This window comes from Oncorhynchus tshawytscha, linkage group LG01 (assembly GCF_018296145.1).
Source record: "Oncorhynchus tshawytscha isolate Ot180627B linkage group LG01, Otsh_v2.0, whole genome shotgun sequence".
NCBI classification, from domain to species: Eukaryota; Metazoa; Chordata; class Actinopteri; order Salmoniformes; family Salmonidae; genus Oncorhynchus; species Oncorhynchus tshawytscha.
The window spans coordinates 75976058-75985728 of NC_056429.1; positions in this window are offsets into that span (position 1 = coordinate 75976058).

The window sequence follows — 9671 nt, forward strand, 5'->3', positions numbered from 1 at the left end:
CACAATATTTCAATTACAATCGCATGAAAACACAGGTTGGAAAGCAAACGGATCCTGCTAAAAAGAGAAGACTAATCTAGCTGTCTGTACGCTACCACGGTATCAATTCCCAAATAGGCCTATTGAGCTAACAGCATTGTTTTACAAAGTAAAACAAGAGCGATAAGTGTTTGGCACAAACACATCGGCCATCACCTGTGAGTGGGCTGCTATGCATCATTGGTTGAGTCAACCATCATTGGTTGAGACTGGATAGCTTTTTTAGGACTATAATTTCCTCCTCATATTGCACAATATGTGTCCACACACATAGGCCTAGGCTGTTGATGGATTCAAGACAAAGTAGTTTTTATGACTCTCAGATTCTCAGTTTGTCAGTGTCAAGGGAGTATGTCGTTTGGATAATTTGTGAGCTATTAAAAAATATTCTGCTAATGTCACAGTCGTTGTATGGAGGAGACCAAGGCGCAGCGTGGTAAGCATACATACATCTTTAATAAAGAAAGAACACTGAACAAACTATACAAAACAACAAAACAAACCGTGAAGCTAATATGAGAGGTGCAGAACAGGCAACTAAAGTGCAGAACAGGCAACGAATAAGAACCCACAAAATACCCAAGGAATATGGCTACCTAAATATGGTCCCCAATCAGAGACAACGATAAACAGCTGCCTCTGATTGAGAAACAATCTAGGCAACCATAGACATATAAACCCCTAGACATACAACCCCCCCAAAAGGTGCAGACTCCCGGCCGCAAACCTATATGGGAGGGTCTGGGTGGGCATCTTCTTTACACTGATCCCTCCGCCCTTGTAGCACTGACCTGTGGATCATCGCCGGAGGCTCTGGACTGTGGATCCTCGCCGTAAGCCCCGGGCTGGGGACCCTCGCTGCGTGGATCATCGCTGGAGGTTCTGGACTGGGGACTGTCGCTGGCGAACCGGACTGGGGGCCATCACTGGAGACACCGGACTGGGGACCGTCGCTGGAGACACCGGGCTGGGGATGCTCTGGACTGCGTACTGTCGCCGGACGCTCTGGACTGGGTACTGTTGCCGGGCGCTCTGGACTGGGTACTGTCGCCGGACGCTCTGGACTGGGTACTGTCGCCGGACGCTCTGGACTGCCGAAGCGCACTGTAGGCCTGGTGCGTGGTGCCGGCACTGTTGGTACCGGGCTGGGGACACGCACCTCGGGGCAAGTGTGAGGAGCAGGAACAGGACGTACTGGACTGCCGAGGCGCACTGTAGGCCTGGTGCGTGGTGCCGGCACTGGTAGTACCGGGCTGGGGACACGCACCTCAGGGCGAGTGCGGGAAGCAGGAACAGGGCGTACTGGACGCTGGAGATGCACTGGAGGCCTGGTGTGTGGTGCCGGCACTGGTGGTACCGGGCTGGTGAGGAGGAACAGGACGTACTGGACTGTGGAGGCGAACTGGACATCTGGAGTGTAGAGCTGACACAACCCGTCCTGGCTGGATGTTTATTTTCACCCTGCAAATGCAGGGCGCTGGCACAGGACGCACTGGGCTGTGCAGACTCACCGGAGACAGGATATCCTGGTCCAAGGAGGTATGCTGGAGACCAGGAGCGCTGAGCCGGCACCTTCCTTCCCGGCTGGATGCCCGTTCTAGCCCGGCCAATGCAAGGAGCTGGAATAGAGCGCACCGGCTATGAATGCGAACTGGAGACACTGTGCGCTCCACCACATAACACAGTGCCTGACCAGTAACACGCTCCTCACAGTAAGCACGAGGAGTTGGCTCAGGTCTCCAACCTGACTCCTGCAATCTCCTTGTGTGCCTCCCTCCAAAAATTATTGGGGCTGCCTCTCGGGCTTCTGTGCTAGCCGTGTACCCTCATATCGTCGCCGTTCCTCCTGTGCTATCTCCACCTGCTTCCATGGCAGGGTCTTGTCCCCTGCCATTACCTTCTCCCAGGTCCAGGATGTCCTCGACTCCTCTTTCTCCCAGGTCCAAGATGTCCACTCCTCTTAAGTAAGCTGCTTGGTCCTTTTTTGTTTGTTCTTCTGTCACAGTCGTGGTATGGAGGAGACCAAGACGCAGCGTGGTAAGCGTACATACTTCTTTAATAAAGAAAGAACACTGAACAAACTATACAAAACAACAAACCGTGAAGCTAATATGAGAAGTGCAGAACAGGCAACTTAGATCCCACAAAATACCCAAGGAATATGGCTACCTAAATATGGTCCCCAATCAGAGACAACGATTAACAGCTGCCTCTGATTGAGAACCAATCTAGGCAACCATATACAGTGCCTTGCGAAAGTATTCGGCCCCCTTGAACTTTGCGACCTTTTGCCACATTTCAGGCTTCAAACATAAAGATATAAAACTGTATTTTTTTGTGAAGAATCAACAACAAGTGGGACACAATCATGAAGTGGAACGACATTTATTGGATATTTCAAACTTTTTTAACAAATCAAAAACTGAAAAATTGGGCGTGCAAAATTATTCAGCCCCTTTACTTTCAGTGCAGCAAACTCTCTCCAGAAGTTCAGTGAGGATCTCTGAATGATCCAATGTTGACCTAAATGACTAATGATGATAAATACAATCCACCTGTGTGTAATCAAGTCTCCGTATAAATGCACCTGCACTGTGATAGTCTCAGAGGTCCGTTAAAAGCGCAGAGAGCATCATGAAGAACAAGGAACACACCAGGCAGGTCCGAGATACTGTTGTGAAGAAGTTTAAAGCCGGATTTGGATACAAAAAGATTTCCCAAGCTTTAAACATCCCAAGGAGCACTGTGCAAGCGATAATATTGAAATGGAAGGAGTATCAGACCACTGCAAATCTACCAAGACCTGGCCGTCCCTCTAAACTTTCAGCTCATACAAGGAGAAGACTGATCAGAGATGCAGCCAAGAGGCCCATCACTCTGGATGAACTGCAGAGATCTACAGCTGAGGTGGGAGACTCTGTCCATAGGACAACAATCAGTTGTATATTGCACAAATCTGGCCTTTATGGAAGAGTGGCAAGAAGAAAGCCATTTCTTAAAGATATCCATAAAAAGTGTTGTTTAAAGTTTGCCACAAGCCACCTGGGAGACACACCAAACATGTGGAAGAAGGTGCTCTGGTCAGATCAAACCAAAATGGAACTTTTTGGCAACAATGCAAAACGGTATGTTTGGCGTAAAAGCAACACAGCTCATCACCCTGAACACAACATCCCCACTGTCAAACATGGTGGTGGCAGCATCATGGTTTGGGCCTGCTTTTCTTCAGCAGGGACAGGGAAGATGGTTAAAATTGATGGGAAGATGGATGGAGCCAAATACAGGACCATTCTGGAAGAAAACCTGATGGAGTCTGCAAAAGACCTGAGTCTAGGACGGAGATTTGTCTTCCAACAAGACAATGATCCAAAACATAAAGCAAAATCTATAATGGAATGGTTCAAAAATAAACATATCCAGGTGTTAGAATGGCCAAGTCAAAGTCCAGACCTGAATCCAATCGAGAATCTGTGGAAAGAACTGAAAACTGCTGTTCACAAATGCTCTCCATCCAACCTCACTGAGCTCGAGCTGTTTTGCAAGGAGGAATGGGAAAAAATGTCAGTCTCTCGATGTGCAAAACTGATAGAGACATACCCCAAGCGACTTACAGCTGTAATCGCAGCAAAAGGTGGCGCTACAAAGTATTAACTTAAGGGGGCTGAATAATTTTGCACGCCCAATTTTTCAGTTTTTGATTTGTTAAAAAAGTTTGAAATATCCAATAAATGTTGTTCCACTTCATGATTGTGTCCCACTTGTTGTTGATTCTTCACAAAAAAATACAGTTTTATATCTTTATGTTTGAAGCCTGAAATGTGGCAAAAGGTCACAAAGTTCAAGGGGGCCGAATACTTTCGCAAGGCACTGTATATATAAACACCTAGACTTACAAAAACCCCTAGACATACAAAATACCCTAGACAATACAAAAACTAAACAAACAACCCTCGTCACACCCTGACCTAACCAAAATAATAAAGAAAACAAAGATAACTAAGGTCAGGGTGTGACAGCTAAAGTCTCCAGTCTTCTAAAATAATATATAATTTCGTGAAATGTGTTAATAAAAGGCCATATTTTCCCCATGTGTGCAACTACTGCAAGAGCCTCTACTCTACTGCTCTATGCCAGAATGCAAAAGTGATGATAATGCACCCAATGCTTTATTATATAGGTGATTTTTTTCATGCATTCTGGTACCCCAGAGCCCCCCCAGGTCACCCCCTCTCGGTTCACTTTTTGTTCGGGCACCTCCCAATTGACAAATTAAGCACTGCACACTGGAAAGTGTTGAGTGTGAAATACCCAGAGTAATTTCAATTCTTAACACAAACCAGTATGCCTGGCACCTTCTACTATACCCCTTTCAAAGGCACATAAATATTTTGTCTTGCCCATTCACACTCTGAATGGCACACATACTCATTCCATGTCTCAATTGTCTCAAGGCTTGAAAATCCTACTTTAACCTGTTTTCTCCCCTTCATATACACTGTTTGGAGTGGATTTAACAGGTGACATTAATAATGGATCATAGCTTTCACCTAGATTCACCTGGTCAATTTATGTCATGGAAAAAGCAGGTGTTCCTAATGTTGTTTACACTCAGTGTATATAGTATAAGCATTGTGAGTATTTGTGTACTGAATAAAATGTCTAATTCTCTGTATGGGTAATAATAATTACTTTATTTTGTAAAGTGGTTTCTTGCATCATGCAACACAATACAATGCAATGTACTGTCACCTATTTGGCCAACGTCCTTCATAATGTTCAAGGTCCTAAACGATATCTTAACCGCCATCGATAAGAAACAATACTGTGCAGCCGTATTCATTGACCTGGCCAAGGCTTTCGACTCTGTCAATCACCACATCCTCATCGGCAGACTCGATAGCCTTAGTTTCTCAAATTGCCTCGCCTCATTCACCAACTACTTCTCTGATAGAGTTCAGTGTGTCAAATCGGAGGGCCTGGTTTCCGGGCCTCTGGCAGTCTCTATGGGGGTGCCACAGGGTTCAATTCTTGGACTGACTCTCTTCTCTGTATACATCAATGATGTCGCTCTTGCTGTTGGTGAGTCTCTGATCCACCTCTACGTAGACGACACCATTTTGTATACTTCTGGCCCTTCTTTGGACACTGTGTTAACAACCCTCCAGGCGAGCTTCAATGCCACACAACTCTCCTTCTGTGGCCTCCAATTGCTCTCAAGTAAAACTAAATGCATGCTCTTCAACCGATCGCTGCCTGCACCTGCCCGCCTGTCTAACATCACTACTCTGGACGGTTCTGACTTAGAATATGTGGACAACTACAAACCGGCTACGCATGCCTTTCCCTAACGTCACCATGCCGTGTCGATTGCTGTTCTGGTTTGTAACTATTGTTTTATTTCACTGTAGAGCCTCTAGCACTGCTCAACACGCCTCAGCTAACAATTTAGTTCCACCTCCCACACACGCAGTGACATCACCTGGTTTAAATGCTATTTATAGAGACAATATATCTTTCATTATCACTATATGCACAGGTTTAACCCCACTGTATTCACATCCTACTATACCTTTGTCTGTACATTATGCTTTGAATATATTCTACCGTGCCCAGAAATCTGCTCCTTTTACTCTCTGTTCTGAACGCACTAGGCGTCCAGTTCTGTTAGCCTTTAGCCGTACCCTTATCCTACTCCTCCTCTATTCCTCTGGTGATGTAGAGGTTAATCCAGGCCCTGCAGTATCTACCTCCCCTCCCAACCCCCAGGCTCTCTCATTTGTTGACTTCTGCAACTGTAAAAGCCTTGGTTTCATGCATGTTAACATTTGAAGCCTCCTCCGTAAGTTTGTTTTATTCACTGCCCTAGCACACTCCACCAATCCAGATGTCCTAGCCGTGTCTGAATCGTGGCTTAGGATGACCACCAAAAACCTTAACATTTCCATTCCTAACTGTAAAATTTTCAGACAAGATAGAACTGCCAAAGGGGGTGGTGTTGCAATTTACTGCAAAGATAACATGCAGAGTTCTGTCTTACTATCCAGGTCTATACCCAAACAATTTGAGCTTCTACTTCTAAAAATTAACCTTTCCAGAAACAAGTCTCTCTCCGTTGCCGCTTGCTATAGATCACCCTCTGCCCTCAGCTGTGCCCTTGACACCATATGTGATTTGATTGCCCCCCATCTATCTTCTGAGCTCGTGCTGCTAGGTGACCTAAACTAGGACATGCTTAACACCCTGGCCATCCTAAAATCTAAGCTTGATGCCCTCAATCTCACACAACTTATCAATGAACCTACCAGCTATAACCCCAAATCCGTAGACACAGGCACCCTCATAGATATCATCCTAACTAACTCACCCTCCAAATACACCTCTGCTGTTTTCAACCAAGATCTCAGCGATCACTGCCTCATTGCCTGCATCCGTAATGGGTCTGTAAGCAAACGACCACCCCTCATCACTGTCAAACGCTCTCTAAAACACTTCTGCGAGCAGGCCTTTCTAATCGACCTGGCCGGGGAATCCTGGAATGACATTGACCTCATCCCGACAGTAGAGGATGCCTGGTTATTCTTTAAAAATGCCTTCTTCACCATCTTAAATAGGCATGCCCCATTCAAAAAATGTAGAACCAGGAATAGATAAAGCCCTTGGTTCACTCCAGACCTGTCTGCCCTTGACCAGCACAAAAACATCCTGTGGCGTTCTGCATTAGCATCGAATAGCCCACGTGATATGCAACTTTTCAGTGAAGTTAGGAACCAATATACACAGGCAGCTAGGAAAGCTAAGGCTAGCTTTTTTAAACAGAAATTTGCATCCTGCAGTACAAACTCAAAAAAGTTCTGGGACACTGTAAAGTCCATGGAGAATAAGAGCACCTCCTCCCAGCTACCCACTGCTCTGAGGTTAGGAAACACTGTTACAACTGACAAATCCACTATAATTGAGAATTTAAATAAGCATTTCTCTACGGCTGGCCATGCTTTCCACCTGGCTACCCCTACCCCGGTCAACTGCCCGGCACCCTCCACAGCAACCCGCCCAAGCCCCCACCATTTCTCCTTCACCCATATCCAGATATCTGATGTTCTGAAAGAGCGGCAAAATCTGGACCCCTACAAATCAGCCGGGCTAGACAATCTGGACCCTCTCTTTCTAAAATTACTGTATCTGCTGAAATTGTTGCAACCCCTATTACTAGCCTGTTCAACCTCTCTTTCGTATCGTCTGAGATTCCCAAAGATTAGAAAGCTGCCGCAGTCATCCCCCTCTTCAAAGGGGGAGACACTCTAGACCCAAACTGCTACAGACCTATATCTATCCTACCCTGCATCTCTAAGGTCTTCAAAAGCCAAGTTAACAAACAGATTACTGACCATTTTGAATCACATCGTACCTTCTCCGCTATGCAATCTGGTTTCCGAGCTGGTCATGGGTGCACCTCAGCCACGCTCAAGGTCCTTAACGATATCATAACCACCATTGATAAGAGACATTACTGTGCAGCTGTATTCATCGACCTGGCCAAGGCTTTCGACTCTGTCAATCACCACATTCTTATTGGCAGACTCAACAGCCTTGGTTTCTCAAATGATTGCCTCGCCTGGTTCACCAACTACTTCTCTGATAGAGCTCAGTGTGTGAAATCGGAGGGCCTGTTGTCCGGACCTCTGGCAGTCTCTATGGGGGTGCCACAGAGTTCAATTCTCGGGCCGACTCTCTTCTCTGTATACATCAATGATGTTGCTCTTGCTGCTGGTGATTATCTGATCCACCTCTATGCAGACGACACCATTCTGTATACTTCTGGCCCTTCTTTGGACACTGTGTTAACTAACCTCCAGACGAGCTTCAATGCCATACAACTCTCCTTCCGTGGCCTCCAACTGCTCTTAAACGCAAGTAAAACTAAATGCATGCTATTCAACCGATCATTGCCCGCACCTGCCCGCCCATCCAGCATCACTACTCTGGACGGCTCTGACTTAGAATACGTGGATAACTACAAATACCTAGGTGTCTGGCTAGACTGTAAACTCTCCTTCCAGACTCACATTATAAGATCACAGTTCACTGCACCTGTTCATAGCCCATCTGTATACAGCCCATCTATCTACCTCATCCCCATACTGTATTTATTTATTTTGCTCCTTTTGCACCACAGTATCTCTACTTGCACATCCATCTTTTGCACATCTACCATTCCAGTGTTTAATTTCCATATTGTAATTACTTCGCCACCATGGCCTATTTATTGCCTAAACTCCCTTATTTGACCTATTTGGCCTTATTTGCACTCACTGTATATAGACTTTGTTTTCTTTTTTTCTTCTGTATTATTGACTGTATGTTTTGTTCATTCCATGTGTAACTCTGTGTTGTTGTATGTGTCGAACTGCTATACTTTATCTTGGCCAGGTCGCAGTTGCAAGTGAGAACTTGTTCTCAACTAGCTTACCTGGTTAAATAAAGGTGAAATAAAAAATACCTAGGTGTCTGGTTAGACTGTAAACTCTCCTTCCAGACTCACATCAAACATCTCCAATCCAAAGTTAAATCTAGAATTGGCTTCCTATTTCGCAAGAAAGCATCCTTCACTGCTGCCAAACATACCCTTGTAAAACTGACCATCCTACTGATCCTCGACTTCGGCGATGTCATTTACAAAATAGCCTCCAATACCCTACCTAAAAATTGGATGCAGTCTATCACAGTGCCATCTGTTTTGTCACCAAAGCCCCATATACTACCCACCACTGCGACCTGTACGCTCTCGTTGGCTGGCCCTCACTTCATACTCATCGCCAAACCCACTGGCTCCAGGTCATCTTCAAGACCCTGCTAGGTAACGTCCCCTCTTATCTCAGCTTGCTGGTCACCATAGCAGCACCCACCTGTAGCATGCGCTCCAGCAGGTATATCTCTCCGGTCACCCCCAAAGCCAATTCTTCCTTTGGCCGCCTCTCCTTCCAGTTTTCTGCTGCCAATGACTGGAACGAACTACAAAAATCTCTGAAACTGGAAACACTTATCTCCCTCACTAACTTTAAGCACCAGCTGTCAGAGCAGCTCACAGATTACTGCACCTGTACATAACCCATCTATAATTTAGCCCAAACAACTACCTCTTTCCCTACTGTATTTATTGATTTATTTTTTACTTGCTATATTGTATTTACTTCGCCACCATGGCCTTTTTTGCCTTTACCTCCCTTATCTCACCTCACTTGCTCACATTGTATATAGGCTTATTTTTCTATTGTATTATTGACTGTATGTTTGTTTTACTCCATGTGTAACTCTGTGTCGAACTGCTTTGCTTCATCTTGGCCAGGTTGCAATTGTAAATGAGAACTTGTTCTCAACTTGCCTACCTGGTTAAATAAAGGTGAAATAAAAAATAAATAAATAACAAATGTTAAAACGTTCTTAAAAGTCTCATGCAATGTACTGGAGGCCTGCAGTGAACACCACATATAGGCTACTGTAGGCTATATCATAAACATCATAAACACCTATTTCCCTGTGAAAATGTTTGCTCCATTGGTTTCGTTGGTAGGCCTACAGCCTCAGTGTTCAGTGTTCAGTGTTGACCATAAACGAGTACCGGAAGTTGCCCAAAT